Raw genomic sequence first — 7,645 nt, 5'->3', positions numbered from 1 at the left:
ACATATATATATAATGTATATATATATAATATATATAATGTATATATATAATATATATAATGTATATATATAATATATATAATGTATATATATAATGTATATAATATATATATATATATATATATATATATATATATATATATATATATATATATATATATATATATATATATAAATCAAAATCTCTCCCGAAAACTGAGTTCTAGTTATCAGCCTTTATAACTATCCATTTAATATTTTGTGTCGACACGTGTTTCGAATTAATTTTTTACGCGATTCTTGGCCAGTATTATATTGGTTGAACGATGGAATTAAACTGAAATGTAAAGGCTTTAGCGGTGATATTTCAGAATACGCTGGAAGGAGCCAACGAAAACTGATAAATTAGAATTCTTTGAAATAGAAAATTTCGAAAAATTTTCGTAAGTTTTCGAAACATTTCATAACCGATAAGGTTTTACCTCTTCAACGAAGCTTACGGTTGTTATCTCTTGTCCACAGCAGGCTAAACTGTCAGGATTACTCGCCCCATTCATAAAATGTGTTCGTAAACTGCGATATTCTCGGATTAAATTCCCTTTAAAGCAGCGCTGCTTCTTATGACAAACTGTGGTCTCGCTGCAATGATGTGGTTCTGTTATTTTCTGCGAAAAGTTCACGATTCCATTCTGGCAACGGGATTGATGTCGTTCATGTTTTCATAGGAGAAGTAGTTTGTATTCATATTGAACAGGGTGACATAGACTTTTTTATAGTTTATTTATGAAAGATATATTCTAATGTTGTTACTGTTCTTGAAATGTTACTTAAATTGTTCAATACTTCTTTTTTAGTTTATTTCATTATTTTCTAACTCACTGGGCTATTTATTCCTGTTGGAGCTCTTAGGCTGATAGCATCCTGCTTTTCCAACTAGGGTTGTAACTTAGCTAATAATAATAATAATAATAATAATAATAATAATAATAATAATAATAATAATAATAAAAATAATAATAATAATAATAATAATCTTCTCGGTAGGAGACCCTCCTTTAAACAAATAGAGTTGAATATTGTTGTTATCCATATTGACTCATTAGGGGTAATTTGAATGAATTACTACCAATTGTGTCACGTGGTGGCCCGGGGAAATCTGGTAAAACTCGCTGGTAAAGAGACTGATGTCTCACCAGGTAAATCCTCGGACAGCTAGATTAGTGTCAGGTTCAGATTTCCTTTATGGGCTCTCGTGGCATGGTTGGTTTCGACCTGGCCTTTCATTAGAAGGGGCTAGCGTTCGATCCCAAGTATGAGGTAGAAATTTATTTCTATTTGAACACGATGTTGTGTTGATATTTATCCATATATATATATATATATATATATATATATATATATATATATATATATATATATATATATATATATGCATATGTCTAATATACATATTTATATATTCAAATAACCCATATATTTTTTATATATTGTCTGGATTCTCTTAATGACCTCTGGATTAGAGCCCCAGGTGAAATCACACAAAGACAAGAGCTTGTGACCGGCCGGGAGTCGAACCCTGGTCCGACAAACTTGTATAAACAGTGACTTACCCACTTGGCTACGAAGAAAGATAAAAGTCAATGACAGTCCTTCTGTACTTATACCTGTTGAATTCAGATTTTTTTTTTTTACTTAGAATTGAAATCAACCCATCTTCGCCATCATAGCTAATTGGTAGTTTGCGACTTGGTATTTGATTAATGATACATTTTGCACATTTAGACGTGTTTTTCATATTCCAAGTAGCCATATATTTTTTATGCATTAATGTCTGGATTCTCTTAACGACCTCGGGATCAGAGCCCCAGGCAAAATCACACAAAGACATGAACTTTTGACTGGCCGGGATCGAACCCTGGTCCGGCAAACTTGTATAGACATTGACTTACCACTTGGCCATGAAGAAAGATAAAAGTCAATGACAATTCTTCTGTAGTTATACATGTCGAATTCAGGTGTTTTGTACTTAGAATTGAAATCAACCCATCTTCACCATCGTAGCTAATTGGTAGTTTGTGACTTTCCATTCGATTAATTATAAATTTTGCACATCTAGACGTGTTTTTCATATTCAAATAAGCCATATATTTTTATATGAGTTAATGTCTGGATTCTCTTAACGAACTCAGTTTCAGAGCCCCAGGCGAAATCACACAAAGACAAGAGCTTGTATCCGGCCGGGAGTCGAACCATGGTCCGGCAAACTTGTAGAGACAGTAACTTACCACTTCGGCATGGAGAAAGATAAAAGTCAATGACAATTCTTCAGTACTTATGCCTGTCGAATTTAGGTTTTTTTGTACTTAGAATTTGAAATCAACCCATCAAAACCATCGTAGCTAATTGGTAGTTTGTGACTTGGCGTTCGATTAATGATAAATTTTGCACATTTAGACATGTTTTTCTTATTCAAATAAGCCATATATTTTTGATACATTAATGTCTGGATTCTCTTAACGACCTCGGGATCAGAGCCCCAGGCGAAATCACACAAAGACAGAAGATTGTGACCGGCCTGGAGTCGAACCCTGGTCCGGCAAACTTGTATAGACAGTGACTTACCACTTGTCCACAAGCTCTTGTCTTTGTGCGATTTTGCCTGCGGCTGTGATCTCGAGGTCGTTAAGAGAATCCAGACATTAATGTATAAAAAATATATTACTTATATAGCCTATATATATATATATATATATATATATATATATATATATATATATATATATATTTATTTATATATACAGTATATATATATATATATATATATATATATATATATATATATATATATATATATATATATATATATATATATATATATGTGTGTGTGTGTGTGTGTGCGCGCGCGCGCGTTTATATATGCGGACAGATAGAGGGCGATACCAGAAAACCGTGAAATAAAGAAATATGTATATATATATAAAAAAGAGGACAGTAACTGCTTATGTGGGTTGTATAAGTGAGAGAGAGAAACACGTTGGGTGTGAGAATCAATTTGTATGAAGACATAACAGAATAATGTGCGAAAAACATTTGAAATAATCTCAAAGGCCAATTGTTTTTTCGCATAAAAGGACGTGAAGGGTATAATGAAATTTCTAGCTTTGAGGTCGGGCTAAAGAGAGAGAAAGAAAAAAAAAATAAAGTGCTAAGGGCAATGAAAGGTCTACCTCTGAAGCAAAGAGATTCTCATTTCAGAGCTCATTCGTGGGAATTATCTTTTCCAACTATCTCATTAGCATATTCATTAGGGTACCTTTGGACCAACATGAGGGTTCCCAAAAGTGTTAACGGCCATAGGAGGAAAATAAAAAAGTTAAAATCATTGCAATTCTAATGCGAAAATGGAAGAGTTTCTTGGATGAAGCCAAAGTAGCTGGTTTAAATTCATGGATTATTTAGTGAAGTTCTGCGTGGCTAGAGAACGAAAAAAAAAAAAGAAAACAAAACATGAGAGGATGAGTATAATGGTGTCAAAAAAGAAGAAAACAACAACAAAGATTTTTTTTCTTAGATTTAAGTTATTTTGATTTTATAAATGTGTTTAGTTGTTTAGATTTCTCTTTCACTGTTTGTTTGCTTGTTTTTTCCAACACTCGGATGCTTTTCCGATTGGTTCTTTTTGGATCGTAGCATTTTGCTTCTATAATTAGGGTTGTAGCTGGGCTTTCATAGAAATGATGGTGACTAACAAGATGGCTAAGTTAAGAGATGTAATGGTATCGAGAGATACGAAAGGAATGAAAACAAAATAGAAGTAAAATGGCTGTGAATTATAATTTCTAAAGGAATCCTTGATTCATTTTTGTAGGATTGTTTTTTATTCTTGGCAAATAACATTCTTAAAATTACTATATCTAGAAAATATATTCACTGCTTTACAAATAGTAGACAAAGAACAATTCAGTGTTAGACGGAGTCGAAATGATGGAAATGGGAATAGCTTTGTGCCAGGATTTTTCATTCAGGAAATGACCATAGCTCAACCGTTCATCTAACTTTGAAATATTGATGTAAATTCTCTCTCTCTCTCTCTCTCTCTCTCTCTCTCTCTCTCTCTCTCTCTCTCTCTCTCTCTCTCACACACAACATAAATCTTCCTCTTTCATCCAGAAATAGAATCATTATTGCAATATTGCTATTTGAAAAACCAGTCATCTTCCCTTCATCAGGATATCCTGTTTCCTTTTGAACCTTGATGAACGAAATGAAACATTTGAAATTTGAAACTATATATCGATGCAATTCAAATTTTTAAAATAAGTTTTTATGAAGGAATTGGAGAAGATGATAACCTTCATTTTGGTTCCCTTATTTACATTCATTCTATTATTATAATAAAGTAATTGATAACTAAATCATATCACAGATTGCTAACATAGGAATCCCTTAATTCTTTATCTTAAAGCTCGTTACTATCAAATAATATTCATTCATGGTTCCCCCCATACAATTTTTTTTAACCTTTTTTTCGTGTTAAGGTACGCGACCTGTCAAAAATGATGGCCACATATATACAGTAGATACTTGCACACAGATTCACCCTTCCCACCCTCTTCTCCCTTTTCTAACTATAAAGCGGCAATTTCGGCAAATTGTGAAATATTGTGGTTTCCGAGTGTTCCTCTCGGTGTAGCCCCTCTCACCAGGGTAGTAATACTCTAAGGTTTATAGAATATTCTATAGACCTCGTCTTACCCGAGGGACGGGAAGAGACAGAGTCGTCATACATATGCAAAATCCACCCAGCGTTACAGGAAAGATATATATATATATATATATATATATATATATATATATATATATATATATATATATATTTATATATATATATGTGTGTGTGTGTATACAGATATATGTATATATATGTATAGATATGTATGTATATGTATATGTATATGCATATTTATATATATATATATATATACATATATATATATATATATATATATATATATATATATATATATACATATACATATATATATATATATATATATATATATATATATATATATATATATATATATATATATATATATATATATGCCAGACACTTTCTCTTTGTTATATAGGAGAGATTAAGATTTATTGGGGGCTTCGCGACACTTATTAAAGTCTTTAGCTTCTTGTTTTCATCATAACCATGATTGTTTCTACATAGGTCTTGATTCAACGACTCTTTGCGCCTGTTACAATATCATGACAGCTGTAATAACTAATCGTATTCCTCAGTTGTATAGATGATCTAAGTCTTAAAGTATACTCTGCGCGAGCCTTACTGAATTATCATTGTCATTATGAGCATCTTGTAAAGTGAAAAAAAAGCATGAATCTGAATTTTTCATTTTATTCACTCCTGATTACGGAAAAGTTTCCCGCTCTGAACTGACCTGGTGGTTGGTTTTGGGAATTTTCAGATCGTACAGCAAAATCTCGAAAAATACAAAGCATCCAATTTCCCTTCATTCATTAAAGTTCTGAGCTCTCATTAGGCTCCATGAGAGGGGCAAGACACCGGAAAATTCCAATTTTAAAAATCCCTTTTTAAACTTTAATATCTCACTACGGATTTAGAGAATGAAAATACATGCAAGAAACTAGATAAAAACAATGTAATGAGAATAAGAGTAATCAGGATAAGAAAAGAAATTTTTAAAGAAATTATCTGAAATAGGGATTTAAAATTAAACTTGCTTAGTTTAATGAAAAACTTTTCATGGTGACATTTCTACTTTGTAGGGTTACACAGGAATATTTTTTCAATGACCCTACAACTAAACTTTTAGGATCAATTTGGTCGAAATCCTACTTTTGCAGTGAACTCGTCATAGCCCCTGCTACGTGCTTCACACGCTCGCCTTAAAACATCCATTGATTGCATGCATTTACAGAACTCTCTAAAGTACATTTATTTTCATGACTCAAAAAATATTTTCCTTTCTTATGCTTGTTTTTTTTTACTACATGACTACACAGTCACTATCAAATTACTTATTTAACTGTAAATCTACATCTGTTACTTTTTCTTATCAGACATTGATTAATTAACGAGGAGCAATGATATACCGACTTACATTTACTATCTATGTATGATGTATGTACTATTTGTATGTCACCAAAATAGCAAATGACTTCGACGTTCATCCCAGAATCACATAACAAAGATTTATTCTCTTTGAAGTAACCTTTTACAACTCTAGTCATTTCTTATACCCCACACGAACACACACATACAACCCCCCACTCGCATACCCATATAATATATATATATATATATATATATATATATATATATATATATATATATATATATATATATATATATATATATATATATATATCACATACAACAACAAATGCATCTATTTTTATTCTACTTCAGGATGAAGGCCTCAGACATATGTTTAATCATATCTGAGTCATGGCCAGTTTTCATCACCACGCTGGCCAGTGCGAATTGGTGATAGTGAGAGACTTTTGTCTGATCGTACACAGCAAACCAACCTATTATGGTGTCCCTGACTAATGCAGCTTAGCTGATCAGGGTAATACATAAGCCCTTCCACTACATTAAGGTATCCTCACCCAGAAAGGGATATGTATATATGTGTGTATGTATGTTTGTATGTATATATATATATATATATATATATATATATATATATATATATATATATATATATATATATATATGGGTGTGGGTTTGTGTATGAAGCGAACACAAAATTGATATTCCCAAGTTCCATAGAAAAAGGAGTGACGATGCAGAAACCTTGTTTTCAATCATTATTCGATTATCAGCATCAAACCAATCCGGTTCAAAAGCCTTCCCGCAATTCCATCTACAAAATCACACTCTTATTGAGGCTTCAATCAATTCAATGTAATGAAACCGGATATTCGCATTCAGATCAGGACAAGGGAATCGTGCAATCCCTCCATGTCTTCAAAATTGCGTCAAATTGCTCACATTATCTTTTATTTCTCTTTTTTCTTCATTTGTAAATGGTTTGTTGGGACGGCTGCAGAGAGGGTCCCTCCCTCGGAAGAGTTTCAATTATTTCCCAGTTGAAAATATTCTCGTTGGAAATTTACGTTCCTCGAAACACGAAATAAATGAAACGTAGAAACTTGACCACTTTTTTTACATAGGAAATGTAGGGCTCCGATTGTTTTAGATTTCGGTAATGTATAAGGGTGTCCCCTCGTAAGTGTTTGCAGAGTGCAGAAAAATTGCTTCAAAATAATTTAATTCGCGCATTGTTCTATTTTGCTGCATATCAGAAGAGTTAAATCCTTTTGAAGATATTTATTGCAGGTCTCTACTAGGATGTTGGTTCTCTTTTTATAAATTTTTTATTCATAATAATGAAGTACAAAATAAAGAAAGGAGGAACGCAATAATAACGTTTCATACTTTTATTTGGTTAACAATTGGACACATGTTAATTGAAAAGCTTCATACACATTTTTTCTTTGGAGATGAGGAATCATCAGATAGCTGTTCTGTCGCTATTTTCTTTTTCTATTAAAATGATTTGCAATTCTCTCATCCATCTACACTGTAATGTCCCACCTTTTCTCCTCCTCCTCCGTCTCTTCCACT

Source organism: Palaemon carinicauda, chromosome 8 (genome assembly GCF_036898095.1).
Source record: "Palaemon carinicauda isolate YSFRI2023 chromosome 8, ASM3689809v2, whole genome shotgun sequence".
NCBI lineage: Eukaryota > Metazoa > Arthropoda > Malacostraca > Decapoda > Palaemonidae > Palaemon > Palaemon carinicauda.
Note: the sequence above shows the minus strand (reverse complement) of the source record.